Consider the following 19,039-nt stretch of genomic DNA (forward strand, 5'->3'; position numbering starts at 1 on the left):
AGTTTGTCGGCACTCATATGTCTATCGCGCTTTTGTCTCCTTTCTTGTCTTCAACTTACCCTTTTCTTTCCCCTCCCATGTCTTCTTCTGCTTCTTCTGGACTAACCTCTTTAGCCAGGCTCACCTTTGCCCCGGTAGCCCTTGCTCACTTCCCACAGGGCTCAGGTGAGGTCCCTGCGTGTCACCTACAGGGTGTGCCCTAGCATTTTCCAAAGCTAATAGACTGATTCCATTATTAAGGCTCTGGTTTAAGTTTTACAGCCAGATGCTCTTCCCAACACTAAACCGCCGCTATTTGCATGTTATTGCGTGAATGTGACTAAATCCAAACCACGAACCTGGTGCCACAGAGCTAACTATAGGATGACTAAAATACAAAAGTGATTGTTTGAAAGCAGCAAGCAGGAAAATCATTGAGTGTGTGTTGTTGGCAGGATGAGTGTAACTGGAGTGTGAAATAGTTCTCTCTCACACACACACAGGTGTTTTTGAGTACAGTGTTAGCCAAATGCCAGTAGTGCCCGTACAGGCCCTGTAGTATCTGCTGTTGCACAGTCATTGGTACCAGGATCTCAATAAATAGAATTACTGTGTTCAGAGTTCAACACAAAAACATAATAACAATAATACCAGAGGACTGTGAAGCATCAGTCAAGTTGGAATTTCTGGGTTCCAACTGGAACGCCCCCACAACTAGGGGAACTTGGGGCTGGTCTGTCTAGTCTGAATTTGTCTGACTTCAGATTATGATGTCAATCCAAATGGCAGCATACACTACAAACTTCGATGAAAGCTGTAGCGTTGTACTGTTTTATTAGCGCTTCTGTTTCATAAAATCGCTCGTTCACACAGTACTATCCAACCTCTAGCTGTGGACGTGTTGCTACGTTGTTTCAATGAGCAAAATGTATTGTCAAGTAGTTGTCCGTATTCCGACAGAGCAAACACAGCAAAGGTTTTCCTGGAGGCGTCCATTTTGTTTTTCAGAATGTTGTATTGGAATGCGTTCAACTCGGGTGTGACATCATTCCCAGCTCTGTTATCCAACGTCAGAGGTAAATAAAACACGACATCAATAACTACTTCGTTCTGCGAGTCGACGCAGCATTTGCACGGCAGTCTTTTCACGAAGTTTTACAGAAAACAGGAGAGACAGTGCAGCAGTTTACGACTTGAACCAGACCGGCCGCAAGAGGCTGTCATTTTTGAGAGACGCAGAAAACCAAATTAGAGAGGGGACTGTGAAGAAATGTTCCTCTGTTTTTGTGGGTCACAGGCTTCTTGAGGAAGGCCAGGAGCTGAAGGGAGAAGACTGAAGAGCAACACCTGTGACCGCAGAAACACAAACTGTTCATCGTGGTGCATGCAGATAAGACAAAAAATGAGAGAAAAACAAAGAAAAATTCACAAGTTTGAGAAAAAATCAGCCAGATAATCAATGCTATAAGACCTGGAAATAAAGACCACTTGGGCAGTGACGTCAAATGTCCGGCAGAAGGTTAGACACATCATAAGTGCAGTGGGAAAGATCATTTCTCAAAAATGTGCAGGGTGAAGAGTTCCAAAAAGCAGCCTATTAACAGTGTTGCTCTAATATATAGGTTAATGAAATTGACAGGTCTGAGTGGCTGGATGTTTGTCCTGCTGTACAGTGTCCATTTTAGGACATCCTCCTCCCTCCGAGAAAACTCCATCATTCCTACTACCTCCGACAAAATATTCCTCCTCCCTGCGAGGAATCCCCCGTCACCCCTCCTCCCTCCTTCCACCGCCGTCCGCTCTCCGTTCTCCGTCATCCACCCTCCTATCTCCGTCATCCGCCTTCAGCTCTCCGTCAACCCCCACACTCCCCCCGCCTCCCGCACATCACGGCATTTTCGTTAATGAAGTGACGTAATACTCCAGCTCCACCTTCTTCACAAGTTCATTTACCGAATCATTTGTCAGTTATATTTACAGTAAGAATTTACAGCACGACTCAAACGTCGGAACGAAGGTAAATGATGTTGTTGAGTGTCTTTTAATACTGTGTAAGTATACATATGAACACGTCTGCATTAAAACGTGTGCATTTACGAGGCGATTTCCCAGGCTTAAAAGCTCATCTTTTATTAAAAAGTTAAACGCAAACTTTTTTCATTCTGAAAGGCACAAACCACGCCGGATTTCAGCCGTTAAATGCGCGAAAATTTCGGTACAAGACATAAATAAGCGCAAGCTGCGCAACATATTATTAGTTGTATTGTATACTTACAATACATATAGAAACGTGTTAATCGTTAACTAATAGTATGGGATGGTGTTTCTCGACTCAGCTACAGATGCCGATGGAGACCAGAACTGCTTTGGAAAAATACGAACACCTTAAGGCCGATCTGGAAGAAGGTAGCGCAGCGCCTTGATTTAAACGACTCCATGTCTTGGTGGGTTTGCGTTGCTTGTTGTCAATATCTTTACACCTGTTTTTAAGGCTTATTGACTGAAAGGGGCTTTCATGAAAAAAGTTAGGGCTTTGCTACAGGATACGCCCTCTACAAGTCAAGGAAGTAAAAGTAAAGGGATATATTTCTGTTTTATTAAGTTTGAATGGGGGGCGGCACGGTGGCGCAGTGAAAGGTGCCAGTTAGGAGACCCGGGTTCGCTTCCCTGCGTGGAGTTTGCATTTTCTCCCCGTGTCTGCCAGGGTTTCCTCCGGGTACTCCGGTTTCCTCGCACAGTCCAAAGACATACAGGTTAGGTGCATTGGCGATTCTAAATTGTCCCTGGTGTGTGGGTGTAGTGCCCTGCGTTGGGCTGGCACCTTGCGCGGGGTTTGTTTCCTGCCTTGCGCCCTGTGTTGGCTGGGATTGGCTCCTGTATTTAGGATATAGCGGGTTGGATAATGGATGGTTGGAAGTTTTTATGCATAACCCCATTTGGCCGTTTTAGTTTTTTTTTTTTCTTTCTTCAGTAATATTTCAGCAAACCCGGAGCTTGTCAGTTCAAATCCTGGTACTGACACCACTGTGTGATCCTGAGGAAGTCACTTCACCTACCTATGCTGCAAAAAACAAAAGCAATGCAACGAATTGTACGTCAGATGTTGCAAGTTGCTAGGATAAAGGCATAAGTCAAATAAATAAATATGTATTATACACATAGGAACATGTATTTTCAGTTAAGTCATCTGCAGCAACCCTTTATAAATGAGGGTTTCTCTTTTTAGATAGTGCAAACTGTTTTCTCTTGGAGAGCTTTTTTCATTTCATTGAAAATTAAAGCAGCAAGTGCCAAAATATGTAGCTTTCTTATTAATTTTTCAACATTGTGTAAAATAACTGCATACAGTAATATAAAAGGTTTAAATACTGGTTATCCTTTAACACTAAAATATTACTAAAGAGATACAAAAAAAGTAAAATGCATATGTTGTTTTTCTTTAGGGAGATTAAATAGTATATTACTGAAGAAAGAAAAAAAAAACAAAAAAAACGGCCAAATGAGGCTATGCATACGAACTTAAAAGGTTTAAATAAAACAGAAATATACACCTTTATTTTTACTTCCTTGACTTGTGGAGGGTGTATCCTGTAGCAAAGCCCTAACTTTTTTCATGAAAGCCCCTTTCAGTCAATAAGCCTTAAAAACAGGTGTAAAGATATTGACAACAAGCAACGCAAACCCACCAAGACATGGAGTCGTTTAAATCAAGTCGCTGCGCTACCTCCTTCCAGATCGGCCTTAAGACGTTCGTATTTTTCCAAAGCAGTTCTGGTCTCCATCGGCATCTGTAGCCGAGTCGAAAAACACCATCCCATACTATTAGTTAACGATTAACACGTTTCTATATTGTAGCGACCCGTGGTTGAATGCCAGCGCCATGCACGCAGCTGTACCCAGCTCATAAAGCCAGCGAGCACTCGTGTCCCATACACCGCACGACTCCGAGTGTCTCCGTAATAATTGCATAGATGAAATCTAGCAACACACAGCTCTGTCCTTTTGTATCTCTTTATTAGAGCAGATAGTCAGAAACAAAGCTCCACATATTGCAAGGCCATTGCCAAGGTCATTTCTGAAGACATCTTTCTCCTTGATGGTAACTGTTACACTTATTATACTTGGGCTACAAATGTCCCAAATCCCCCAAGCAACTGCAACACAATACACATATACATTCCCAATACAAAAGGAAATCGACTGCCTTCCTTGCCCAGCGCAAACAGTGAACGTTACAGAATTACCCACAATGCACCATGCCGCCAGCGCTGACTGCCGGGTCATTACACAACCCAAGAGGGTTAGTGTCCCCACAACCCTAATCTTCACAATAAAAATCTAAGAAATGTCCTGGCCGACGACGGACACGCTTCGGCCTGCCTGACGTTCCATCACCCGTGCCAGGCTCAGTCCTGAGTCTGTCAATGTCCGTCTCAGCTCCGAGGGTGGAGGTTGGAGATCTACTTTGGTTTTCAGGTCTTTCTTGTACTGGGGTCAATAGGTGGTATGGTGCTAACCGATCCTTATGCAGCACCACCCGTCTGCCCCGTCCAGGCATTCGGACTCTGAAAACCACCTCTGAAATTTGGTCCAAAATCTCCCCTGGTCCCTGCCAATGGTGAGTCAATTTGGGAGACAGTCCCCGCTGTCCCCTTGTTTCAGAGTCGGACCATGAGCCGAGTGTCATATGCCCGTTTCTGGCGGGCTCCAGCTTCCTCTAGGGCCTCCCTGGCCAGTTGATGAACGGTGTCCAGACGCTCCTTCAACCGCCTAAAATAGTCCAGTTCGGGCCCACCAACAATCTCAGGCTCAGGGGGCGAGCCAAACACCAAATCCACTGGCGTGCAAAGTTCTCTCCCGAACATCAGCCCGCCGGTGTGCACTGACTTGACTCCTGTACTGCTGTCCTATACGCCCACAGGACCAGAGGCAAATGCTGGTCCCAGTCTCTCTGGTGCTGACTAGTCAGGATTGCAAGTTGGGTGGCCAGGGTGCGGTTAAAACGCTCGACCAGTCCATCGCTTTGAGGGTGAAAGGGAGTGGTTCTGGTCTTTTTCACCCCCAGCTGCTGACACACCACCTTAAACAACCGACTCTCAAAATTCCGCCCTTGGTCACTGTGAAGTTCGTCCGGCACTCCGAATCGGGTGAACATTTCATCCACTAACCGCTGAGCTACTGTGGAGGCACTCTGGTCAGGAACTGCATATGCCTCTGGCCATTTTGTGAAATAATCCATCGCGGCCAAGACAAAACGGTTTCCGGCTTCGGTGACAGGAAAAGGACCCAGTACATCCACCCCAATCCTCTCCATGGGTGCCCCGACTAGGTACTGCTGCAATGGCGCGTGAGAGCGTTGGCCGGGTCCTTTCTGTGCGGTACAGACATCACAGCAGTGAACATGCAGCTCTGCATCTTGCCGACACCCTGGCCAATAGAACCGCTGCCGCAGCCGACGCACTGTCTTAGCATTCCCAAAGTGGCCAGATCCAGCTGCTCCATGAACCCAACGGAGGACCTCTGACCGCAAAGCATGGGGAACCAGAAGTTGTAAACGGTTAATTCCCCCCCTTGGTGCTTGCCACCATCTGTAGACCACGCCATCGTGCAACTCCAGGTTGCCCCACTGGGAGTGAAGTGACTTGATCTCAGGCCCCTGGGAGGACATGGTTTGCCAGTCGGGACATGCTTGGGTCTCCAGCCAGCCCTTTACCTTCACTAGCACTTGGTCGTTCGCCTGCAGTTGCCTCAGCTGGTCAGTGGTGAACGGCTCCCCTGCTCCATCAGTGTCATCTAGCCCTGCTGATGCTGATGATGGCCCCAGACCTCTTTCTTCTTGTCGACGGCAATATCGACACTCGTCAGTGAGGCATGGACGCCTGGAGAGGGCATCAGCATTGGCATGCTGCCGTCCTGGTCGGTGCTGTACCTCGAAGTCGTATTCTTGGAGGATCTCCATCCACCTTGCCACCTGGCCCTCTGGTTGCCGGAAATTTAACATCCAAGTAAGGCTAGCATGGTCAGTCTGAAGCGTGAACCTAGTACCTAAGAGGTAGGGCCTAAAGTGCCGTACTGCCAGGATCACTGCTAACAACTCCCACCGGGTGACACAGTAATTTCTTTCTGGTCAACGGAGGCTGCAGCTATAGTAGGCCACCACTCTCTCTCTGGTCTCCCCCTTCTGGGAGAGTACGGCCCCAACACCCACATTGCTTGCGTCAGTGTCCACAAGGAAATGTTAGTTGGGGTCAGGGTAAGCCAGGACAGGTGCGCCGATGAGGGCGGCTTTTAGTTGCTGGAAGGCTGCTGCGCAGTCCTCAGACCACCCAAACTGCTGGCCCTTACTTGTCAGCTGGTGCAAGGGGCTGGCAATGGTTGCAAAGTTTCTGACAAACCTTCTGTAGTACGAGGCTAAGCCCAAAAGCTCCGCAGCTCAGTGATGTTGGCTGGTGGGGCCAGTTGCTCACGGCAGCCACCTTGCTGGGTGGTAGCCACCCCTCTCGCTAACCAGGTGTCCCAGAAACTGGGTCTGTCGGGTGAGTAGGTTACACTTAGCGGGGTTCAGCCGCAACCCGGCGCTACGGATGGCTGTCAGGACCTCCCCTAAATTGTGAACAGCCTGGTCAAAGTCTCTGGCATGGATCAACAGATCATCCAAATAGACTACGCAGCGGGTTCGGGGAATGTCTTTAAGGACCCGCTCCATCAGTCTTTCGAAGGTGGCCGGTGCGTTACAAAGTCCAAAAGGCATCACCTTAAACTGCCACAGCCCTTGTCCGATGGTGAATGCAGTTTTGGGCCGGTCCTCTGATGCCAGTTCTACTTGCCAATACCCACTGCGCAAGTCCAAGGTGCTGAACCAACAGGATCCAGCCACATAATCCAATGCATCATCGATGCGTGGCAGTGGGTATGAATCCTTGTGAGTGACTGCATTTAGTCTACGGGAATCCACACATCCATCCAACCCCCCGTTTTCTTCCGCACCATGACCATAGGTGCAGCCCAGGGACTGTCCGAAGGCTCAATAATGTCATTAGCTGCCATGTCACGAATCATTTTTTCAGCAGCTTGACGCTTCGCAAGAGGCAATTGGTGGGGGCAAAGCGAATGGGGCGGCGTGGCCAGTGTCAATGTGATGTTTCACTAGAGCTGTCCTGGTACAGTCCTCCTCTCGGGCCGCAAAAATGTCCACAAAGTCTTTCAATAGGTGCTGAAGTTGCTCCTGCTGTGGCGCGCTCAGATGTTCACCACTTCGACGGCCCAATTCCTCTACAGCGGCAACTGTCTCAGATGATGGGGGGTCGTGTGATGAAAGCAGTTGGGAAGCACTGGTCTGAGCTGCAATACTCTCCTGGGGGGTCCTCTTGAGTCCTTGTAACTTCCAAGCAACGGTCAGGAGCCGGTGAGCAGGGGTGTCCAGGTGAATTTAAGTTAGCAGTCCTTCCAGGACGGTTCCAGCCCGACCGGAGTGGCACAGTCTCATTACCGAGGCAGAGGACGGCCCCTGACACATCAACACGTGCTCCCCAGTGGGCCAACAAGTCCAACCCAATAATGCACTCATCTCTGATGTCAGCGAGCCAGAATTCGTGGCTGGTCTGGCTCATCCCCACCACCACAGACAACAGTTTCTTTCCGGGCATTACTGTCCTTTCACCTGTAACAGTGCGCAGTTCGATATTGGTGGGGGTCCAGTCCTCTGGAAGAGGACCAGCTGTTTCGGCAACACTCCTTTTTGTAGCAAACAAATAGTGGACCCCGTGTCCACTAAGGCACTGCATGGCCGCCTGTCAATAATGCAGTCTAAGTACAGTCCACTGGAAAACCCACAGCGCCCCACTTTAGGGCAGTCATTGTGGAGGGGTGCTGAAAAACGGAGCGAGGGTCCCCTCACGGCCTCACTCCGAGGTCGTTTCCCGGAGATGATGTTGTACGAGGCAGGGGACTTGGAGCAGGGCAGTCCCTGGCAAAGTGCCCTGGTTCTCCGCATCGGAAACAGCGGTCTAGTCTTTGTCTCCGTCGGGGTTGATGTTGGTTGGGCGCGACTGACCTCCACTCCCTCAGGCTGGTCTCCTTCCACCCCTCGTTCAACTGCTCTCGTTAGCCAGCGCGGGCGTGGCGATCGACCTGTCGGTGACCCAGACTGTAGCACCTCCTCAGCCTGCTCAGCCTCCCGCAGTGCCTCACTCAAATCTCGGGTGACAACAGACGGACATGCTGGCGGAGACGCTCTGGTGTAAGGCCCCGCAGGAAAGCATGGAGGCTGAGTTCCTCCCTCGCTGCTGTCGAGAAAGTAGGGTAACCTTTTCGTGCATAGACCCTGATGTCAGCTGCGAATGCTCCCACACTCTCACCTTCACGCCGGCGTCGGTTAGTCAGCTCCTCTCTGCTGTGTTCCGCTGAGGTTCTCTGTCCAAAGCGACGGGTGAGAGCAGCAGTGAGGGCCTGAAGATCACGACACTCCTCAGGTGGCAGATCAATGAGTACCTGAAGTGCGGGACCCTCCAAGGCAAGGGCCAAGTGTGTCGCAGCTTCCTCGCAGCTCCATCCATCGTGGAGGGCAGCCAGATCTACCTGTGCAAGGTATGGCTCCAGGGGCGTCAACCCGCTGTATCGCGGTAGCTTAGCAGGTGACCGTGTGAGGAGGACCGGCCGACTGGTGACTTGGGGTGTCGTTGCGGCAGCTGAAGGTTCATTCTGGCCGTGCCTAGAAGCGTAACACTGTCCGAGGAATACTGGCACCATCAGGCCAGTGTGACCCTTTTCTCCGCATAGTTCCACTGATCAGGCGTTTTAGCATAACGCTGTTCTCTAGGATGGCACGCTCTAATTCGTCAATACTCTGTTCCATAACAGCGTCTTCTAAACAGCCTGGAATCCCACTCCTGACACCAATGTAGCAACCCATGGTTGAGTATTGAAGTTTTCGGAGCCGAACTCTGCCGTGCACTTCCCCCAAGCTATCGGCTAGCAGAATGCCAGTGTCATGCACGCAGCTGTACCCAGCTCATTAAGTAGGCGAGCACTCGTGTCCCATACACCGCACGACTCCGAGTGTCTCCGTAATAATTGCATAGATGAAATCTAGCAACACACAGCTCTGTCCTTTTGTATCTCTTTATTAGAGCAGATAGTCAGAAACAAAGCTCCACATATTGCAAGGCCATTGCCAAGGTCATTTCTGAAGACATCTTTCTCATTGATGGTAACTGTTACACTTATTATACTTGGGCTACAAATGTCCCAAACCCCCCAAGCAACTGCAACACAATACACATATACATTCCCAATACAAAAGGAAATCGACTGCCTTCCTTGCCCAGCGCAAACAGTGAAGGCTACAGAATTTCCCACAATGCACCATGCCGCCAGCGCTGACTGCCGGGTCATTACAATATGTATGCTTACACAGTATTAAATGTCACTCAACAACATCATTTACCTTCGTTCCCGTGTTTGAGTCGTGCTGTAAATTCTTACTGTAAATATAACTAACAAATAATTTGGCGAACGAACTTGTGAAGAAGGTGGAGCTGGAGTATTACGTCACTTCATTAACGTAAATGCCGTGACGGGGGGCGGGTGTATTGTGGGGGCTGACGGAGAGCTGAAGGCGGATGACGGAGATAGGAGGGTGGATGACGGAGAACGGACATCGGAGAACTGAGAGCGGACGGCGGTGGAAGGAGGGAGGAGGGAGGACAGGGGATTCCTCGCAGGGAGGAGGAATAGGAATGATGGAGTTTTTTCTCTGAGAGGAGGATGTCCTAAAATGGACACCGTAGTGCTGCTGTAAAACTTTTTATTGAATAAGGAACAACCTGTAACATCTTTCATGATGCAAAAACATGGGGATAACTTAAATGTGAGCACATTAAATGTGTGTACATCCTGAAAATTGACAAATTGTTTACTTATGTATCTAACCAGCCATTACATGTGCTTGTCACCACTGCTTTTTGCAATCGCCATTGAGCCACAGGCAGTTCACTGTCGAAATGCTTACGAGATAAAGGGGATTATCAGAGAAGGACTGGAACAGAAAATGTCTGTATATGCAGATGATATGATACTGTATATATCAGATTCACAAAATACTGTGCCTGCAGTCTTAACAGCACTTACAGAATTTTTAAAAGTTTTCTGATCTCAGAATTAATTTGACTAAAAGCGTGCTCTTCCCAGTGAATTCTCAAGCACACAATGTTAGATTGGACACCTTCTCTTTTATCATCACAGATCAGTTTTAACACCCAGGGGTAAACAAAACAAAATTTTGCCGTCTGTATGGAAAAAAATTAAGCAAGACTTGCATAGATGGTCAACCCTTTGTCTCACTTTAGTTGGAAGAATTAACATTGTTAAGATGAATATTCTTCCTAACCTCTTTTTATTTCAAAACATTCCAATATACATCAATAAATCATTTTTTAAGAAAGTAGATTCAACCATAACCTCAATTATTTGGAATTCAAAACATCCACGTATCCAAAGAGCAACCCTACAAAGACCTAAAGCAGAAGGTGGCATGGCTCTACCTAACTTTCAGTTTTATTACTAGGCAGCAAACATACAAGCTATAAAAACCTGGACACAAATAGATGAACATACACAGGCTTGGTCCGCAATAGAAGTAAAATCCTGCAGTACTTCTTTATATTCCCTGCTTTGTGCCCCAATAAGTACAAATCATCGCAAATATACTAACAACCCATTTGTGCTTCACTCACTCAGAATATGGAACCAATGTAGGAAGTATTTTAAGGTAGAGAAGCTTTTATCGGTGGCACCTCTGCACAAGAACCACCTTTTCCCACCCTCACAAATGCAGTTTTTAATTCCTGGAAAACATTTGGGATTAAATCACTTAGAGATCTGTACATAGACATCTTTGCATGAACAATTACACTCAAAATTGAACTTTCCAGTGTTATGTATTGAAATAAATGTAATAATGAATGGTGGTATTCCCAGGCAGCAGGGGGCGCCACAGTGGGGTTAAGAGATATCTTGGTCAAGTGGTTACTGAAAACGTTCTTAGTAAAAAAAGACTACTGTGCAGTTAACATAACTTCTGGCCTCAGTGTCTATCATTGAATATCTGCCGTCATCACCCTCAAATTACCTAACATAACAATCTGGCGACGAGGATAAAGTTGATGCCCAGTGCGTGAGTACGTCTGTTTGTGACTGCAGCAGGAGTTTTTATTCAGTATATATATAAAAAAAAACAAACATTGTGGCAATATGGCTGCGACGCTGCGGCACATGGACAATTTTGATGAAAATGTGGAGCAGTGGACCACATATATTGAGCGTTACAACACCTATGCATTAGTTAATGATATTGGGGAGGACAAACTGGTGCCAGTGCTATTAAGTGTAGTTGGACGTACGACTTATGGCTTGCTGCGTAGTCTTTTAGCACCAGAGAAACCAAAGGACAAAACTTTTGACTAGATTAAAGCAGTGCTACAGCAGCATTTTTCTCCAAAGCCTTTGGTGATAACAGAAAGGTTTCGCTTTCACAAAAGGAACCAAGCGGAGGGGGAGTCGGTTTCACAATATGTTGCTATCTTAAAGAAACTGTCTGAGCACTGTGAATTTGGCGCTTACTTAGAGGAAGCATTGCATGATCGATTTGTTTGTGGACTAAATAACGAAGCGATACAGAAACGATTGTTAACCAAAGTAGCATTGACCTATAAAAAAACAGTCAAAATCAATTTCTATGGAGATGGTGGCACGCGAATCGCAGCAGCTTTATGGATTTTTAAAAGTGAATGAGCTATCAGTTTCAGATAAGATAAGGAAATTCAAACGATGCGGAACAGTTAATCACAGTCACATAGCAGTAGAGTGTTGTACCGTGTTAGCCATAGATTGATACAGGAGAAAGTAGGGTGAAATGACACCTTTTATTGGCTAACTAAATAGATTACAAATGCAAGCTTTCGAGGCAGCTAAGGCATCTTCATCAGGCAAGGTGTAACAAAGAAACTGAAAAAATACTCTCGCTTATATTGGGACTGCAAAGTGATTTAATTCTTTCATCTTAACAACCTTTTTGTTCAAATGTTCAGAATCAGCTTTATTGGCCGAGTATATGTACACATACAAGGAATTGGACTCCGGTTTTGCCTTGCTCTCTGTGCATGTGTATGTGTATATACAACTGTCACAAATTAACATTTCTACATATACAACAAAGAAGTATATATTTGTATATACATATCTACATGTATGTAGGAAGTGTGCAAAAGACTATAGTGCAATTGTGCAAAGTGCAAAATCGGAATGAATACAAACTATGGAATATAGAATAATGAGATAAGATAAGCAGTTACATTATATACACATGGGGACCAGTTCAGTAAAACGGATGATAGTTATTGACTGGTTTATTGCACAAGTATTATCTCTGATGCTGTGAGATTAACTTAAGTATTCACGAAAGTGATAGCCTGTGGAAAGAAACTGTTCATGTGTCTGGTAGTTTTGGCGTACAGTGCTCTGTAGCGCCTACCAGAGGGAAGTAGTTGAAAAAGATTATGACCAGGGTGTGATGGATCTGCAACAATGTTTTCTGCCCATTTCCTGACTCGAGATCTGTATAGGTCCTGAATGGAGGGCAAATCGGCACCAATGATTTTTTCTGCAGTCCTGGCTGTCCGTTGTAGTCTGTTTCTGTCCTGTTTTATGGCTGAACCAAACCAGACTATGATGGACAAACAGAGACTGGATTACTGCAGAGTAAAACTGGATGAGAAGAGCCTGAGGCAGGTTGAACTTCCTGAGCTGACGCAGGTAGTACAACCTCTGCTGGGTCTTTTTGACAGTTGTGTCTATATTTGGTGTCCACTTCAGGTTCTGGGAGATTGTGGATCCCAGAAACCTAAAGTTTTCCACGACAGACACAGTACTGTTGAGTTGTATAAGAGGAGGCAACACTGGGCGGGTCCTCCTGAAGTCCACTATCATCTCCACAGTTTTAAGCTTGTTCAGCTCCAGGTTGTTTTGACCACACCAGAGGGCCAGCTGTTCGACCTCTCTTCTGTATTCAGACTCGTCACTATCCTTGATGAGGCCAATGACTGTCATATCATCTGCGAACTTGAGGAGTATAACAGACGGGTCTCTTGAGGTGCAGTCATTTGTGTAGAGGGAGAAGAGCAGAGGAGAGAGGACACATCCCTGGGGGGCGCCAGTACTGACTGTTCGTGTACTGGATATGATTTTTCCCAATCTTACTTGCTGCTTCCTATCTGCCAGGAAGTTTGTAATCCACTGGCAGATGTTGGCTGTTAAAGTAAGCCAAGTGAGTTTGGTGTGAAGAACTTCTGGGATGATAGTATTGAAGTCCACAAACAGGATCTTAGCATATGTCCCTGGAGAGTCGAGACGTTGCAAGATGTAGTGCAGTCCCATGTTGATAACATCATCCACTGACCTGTTTGCTCGGTAAGCAAACTGTAGGGGGTCAAGCAGGGGGACTTGTGATGTCCTTCAGGTAGGTCAACACCAGTCTTTCAAAGGATTTCATGACCAGGCGACAGGCCTGAAGTCATTTAACCCAGCGATGGAGGTTTTCTTGGGAACTGGGACAATTATGGAATGCTTGAGACAGGAGGGAACTTCACAAAGCTCCAGGGATCTATTGAAGATCTGTGAAAATATGGGGGCCAGCAGATCAGCGCAGAATTTGAGACAGGAGGGTGAAACACCATCTGGACCTGGTGCCTTCTTGATCTTCTGTCTCCTGAAGAGCTGACTCACATTAGCAAAATGAATACACCTGAGACGAATTAACCCTGAAAGAAGAGAACAATGAACTAATAAAATGTAGAGATAAGATAACCATCTCTAGAGAAAGTCCTGTAATGGTTTTTTTTTTGAAGTGCATTGTCTGTAAGATAGGCCACTGATGTAGTCAGCTTATCAATCAGTCCACATATCTGGGCATAAAACTCTTGTCTTTATTCAGACCATTTTGTAGAGTGTTGAATTTAAGCGTAAGTCTGTATTCCCATTCTCTCCGCTCCTGTTGGGTCTTGAAATTACCCATAAGCACAGTGACCCTCAGATCCTTTATGCTGTGGCCATTACTGTCAAAGTGTGCTGCCACCGGAAGATCAACACTGTTCTGATTTATATGAAATCTGTGTGAGTTCATTCGCTGGCGCAGTGTCTGACTAGTTTCCCCTACATACAGTCCAGTGTTGGGGCACCTTATGCACATGATTAGGTAGACCGCATTAGCGGATTTGCATGTGAACGGACCCTTTATTTTATGCTCCTGCTGGCAATGTGGTATAACTACCTGATCTATTATGTAGATATGTGCACAGGTGCCACACCTGTTCTGTAGGCAGGGAGATGTGCCACTTGCTGCCGAGCCACACGTAGAGTTTCGGATAATCAGTTGTTTGAGGTTTGGTGGTTGTCTGTATGCAAGGAGGGGAGGTTCTGCGAATATACCCTTCAGTTTATTGTCTTTCTGTACCATGGGTTGAAGCTCTTTCATAATTTTTCAAAGTGTTTCCAGATGTGGATGATAAGTTGCAACTAGTGGGACCCAGTTCTTGGTTTCTGCGCCTTTATATTCCAGAAGGTTTTCTCTGGGTGTAACCATAGCTCTCCTGATCTGTAGGTCTGTTGATCTGGGAGTGACAGTGATTGTTGGTACAAAGATCAGGATTGCCATAACTGTGGTAAGAAGGGCCACTCAGCACGAGTATGTAATCAGAAGGAATCTATAAGGAGAGAGGAGAGGGCGCAGTATAAAGGAAAGTCACAACGACAATCGGATTATCCTAAAAAGAGACCCTGTAAATCACATTTATTGTGTCCAGTTAAGCATCAGGTAACGAAACTGACACAGAATTAGCCTTACATCAGCTGATCCAAGAAGGGGAGAAGTCACACATTAGTGTGAAACCTAAAATAGAAGGCACAGAAGTAGAAATGGAGTTGGACACAGGGGCAGCAGTGTCATTAATTTCAGTAAAACTATATAAGAAATTACTGAGCCACGTGCCTCTAGAGACAACTGATGTAGTTTTGAAGACTTACACTGGGGAATCAATATCCCCTGAAGGAGTTATTAATGTGAAAGTCACCTTGAACAAACCGTTAGCTGTCCTTCCATTATATGTTATCACAGGAAATTATAGACCCCTTTTTGGTAGGGAGTGGCTCCGAAGACTTAAATTGAATTGGCAAGAGATTAAGTCAGTACAGCAAGTTACCTTGAAGGACATAATAAAAAAAAAACACGCTGCAGTTTTCAGTAAAGATTTGGGGACAATGAAGGGCATTGAAGCAGTCATTTCTTTGAAACCACAACATAAGCCAAAGTTCTGTCGTGCTCGGGTTGTGCCCTATGCGCTGCGATCCAAAGTAGAGGCTGAGCTGTCCCGCCTGTGCTGTCACCTATGCTGTATAGTGAGTGGACCACTCCTGTGGTGCCGGTTGTAAAGAGAGATGGTTCTTTGGGGCTTTGTGGTGATTTTAAAGCGACCTTAAACCTGGCCATTTGTGTGGAACACTATCCAGTTCCACACATTGAAGACTTATTTGCCTCATTAGCTGGGGGACAGCATTTCAGAAAATTGAACAGACGTACCTACAGATAAAGGTTGAGGTACAAGCACGTAAACTGCTCACCATCAATACCCAAAAGGGGTTGTTCTGCTATAATCGTCTACCATTTGGGATTGCTTCAGCACCTTCTATATTCCAATGGGCGATGGATCAGGTGTTACAAGGCCTTTCCAATGTGCATTTGTAGCGGCTTTAAAATGGTTGCTAATGATTTGATAGAAGACAGACACATTAAAATCCGGATTCTGCCATTTATTCTGCAACAACGTCATCCAACTGCAAAAGCGTCATCCAGCTTTTGCCAGGAGTCTGCTGTACGCTACATGTGCGTCCTATGGGTGTTTCATTAATTAAAGCCCCCCCCCCCGCTACAACAGGCAAACAGGAACTATTATACAAAAGATACATTGATTGGATTCACATTAAACAAAATTGACAATATATAAAACAGAAGCATTTCAGTATTAAAAAAAAACATAGTTTTGAGAATGTTCACGAAAATAAAACATAAAGTAACTCAGCCACTCATTGTTACTTGGACGATATATTAGTAACAGGCTGTAATGATGCCGAGCACCTGCAGAATTTGGATAGAGTATTGGGCTGATTGAAAGAATTTGGACTGTGTGTCCAAAAACAAAAATGTGAATTTTTCAAGGAGACCTTGGAGTACCTAGGTCATAAAATTGATGCAGCATGACTGCATAAATCACCTGAAAAGGTTAGGGCTATTTTAGAGGCTCCAGCCCCCGATAATGTAACTAAGCTGAGATCTTTCCTCGGTCTCATCAACCACTATGGGCTTTTCATACTCAGGCTTGCAACCATTTTGACCTCATTAAATGAGCTGCTTTGCAAAGACAAACACTGGCATTGGTCATCCGTGTGTAAATCTGCATTCCAGAAAACTAAGGAACAGTTGGTGTCTCAAAATGTCCTAACACACTACGATCCACAACTAAGCATCTGCCTGGCTTGTGATGCTTCTCCATATGGTGTAGGAGCTGCCATTTCCCATGTCTTTCCCAATGGAGAAGAGAAACCAATCACATCTGCATCCCTAACACTGAGTAAGGCTGAACAGAACTATGCACACATTGAGCGAGAAGCCCTTGGGATAGTGTTTGGGGTCAGGAAGTTTCATCAATACCTATATGGACAGAACTTTACTCTCTTCAGAATGCAGAGGTGGGCATTAATATTGGCAGTCCACAATTACATCACAGAATATGAGAAGGGTGCTCTCAATGCCAATGCTGATGGGCTTCTCATTTGCCCTTACTAGTGAAACATAAGGAGAGCCAGTTGACCTTTTTTACATAAAACAAATGGAATTACTACCGGTGAGTAGTGCGGAAATTCATCGAGAGGCCATGTTGGACCATACATTGTCTAAACTAATGGATATGGTGTTGCTGGGACATTTTCCTAAACAATTGGGGGATAATGATGAGTTACTGCCTTTCATCAACAGACAAACGGAGCTTACCGTACAACAAGGATGCCTGATGTGGGGAGAGCAGAGTAATTGTGCACCCTAAATTGCGCCCTCGTGTTTTGTCAGAGTTACATGTCAGCCACCCAGGTATAGTGAGGATGAAGTATTTGGCATGCAGTTATGTTTGGTGGCCAGGGATCAACAGCCAGATTGAGCAACAAGTACACAACTACCAGTCATGTCAGCGTGTTCAAAATCTTCCAAGCCCTGTGCCCCTCCACCCATGGATATGGCCAAGTGGGACATGGCAGAGAATTCATGTTGATTTTGCAGGGCCTTATGAAGGCCATATGTACTTAGTAGTAGTCGATGCCCACTCAAAGTGGCCTGAGGTTCAACTAATGGATAGTGTCACAACTAGTAAGACTGTTCATGTCACGAGGACCCTTTTTAGTCGCTATGGTATACCTGAAGTCCTTGTTAGTGACAATGGCCCACAGTGCACTTCTGAACAATTTGCACATTTTATGAAAAACAACCTTATTAAGCATATATGATCTGCTCCCTATCATCCAGCTACCAATGGGCTTGCAGAATACTTTGTGCAAACTTTCAAACAAGCTTTGAAGGCATCAAAAGGGTCTGCTTCAGTACAGCAAAGACTAGACACGTTTTTACTCTCATATCGCAATACTCCACATGATACAAGAAAGGAATCTCCAGCTATGCTTTTTATGGGTCGCAAAGTAGTTCACATCTAGATTTGCTTAAACCAAATGTAGCTTCTACAGTGAGTCAGTCTCAAGATGTTCAGCTGTTGCACAGTAACCGGAAATCCAGACAATTTAATGTGGGTGACCCAGTGCTGGTCCGGGATTACCGAAGGGGAGAAAAGTGGACACCTGGGGCCTTATGTATAAACAGTGCATACACACAAAAATGTTGCGTAAGAACGTTTCTGCTTTAAAATCGCGATGTATAAAACCTAAACTTCCCGCAAAGCCACGCACATTTCCACGGTACCTCATACCCTGGCATACACAAGTTCTCCACTCGGTTTTGCAGACTGGCGGCACCCAGCGTCAAAGCAGTGCTACTGTTCCTGTGTGGTTATCGGTTCTTTTGCAGATCCACATCCCTGAGGCGGCTTTATAAATACACTGAAGTTAACCGGATATTGTTAATTAGTTTAATGCATCTGATTATAATTAACTTGTAACAATATAATGGTCCACGGAATGGTCAAGCTATTCCAAATACCATAGCTGCTTTAGCGTTGTTACTCTCACTGCAACCTCTTCTTCTTCTTCTTCTTTCAGCTGCTCCCGTTATGGGTTGCCACATTGGATCATCAATTTTCCAGATTACTCTCACTGCACCACTCGGAGTATTTATATCACTGTATCTGAGTGTGAATCACAGCAGCTGATCAGACAGAGAATTATCGGTATACAGCATCAAGCACACGCTGCCTCAGCCATGCTGTCTACTGAACTGCTCTCACATAGCAAACGTTTCCAAGCCTTTCCTGTACGAACCTCGCGGTTCAGAAACAGTTTCATCCCAAGAACTTTAAACGCACTTAATCAAATGCTCCTTGTAGAACTGTTTGTACTTATAAGTTCAATCACGTCACTGTAAACTTGCACTACAGTTATAATATTACACAACCTGCGCCACTTTATAAAGCGCGTATTTACATATGATGACGATATCATTTTTAAGATGAAATGCAACCTAATATGTTTATTATATTATACAGATAAAACTTTAACTTCTTTTAAATAATCTAGATTGTTAATAGTTAAACATGTGAGGACACTATGTTGCTGTGCTATCAAGGATCTGGCGCTCTGTTCACGGATTGTTCCTGCCTCGTGCTGTGTTCTTGCTGGGGCTGGCGTGACACTGGAAGGATAGAATAATTAAACATGTACTACGAAGATATTTCAATGTTCCTTAAAAGTTTTGAAGAATCGGCATTCAAAGCTTACAGATGACTTAACATCTATTACA

This window comes from Polypterus senegalus, chromosome 4, assembly GCF_016835505.1.
Source record: "Polypterus senegalus isolate Bchr_013 chromosome 4, ASM1683550v1, whole genome shotgun sequence".
Lineage (NCBI taxonomy): Eukaryota > Metazoa > Chordata > Cladistia > Polypteriformes > Polypteridae > Polypterus > Polypterus senegalus.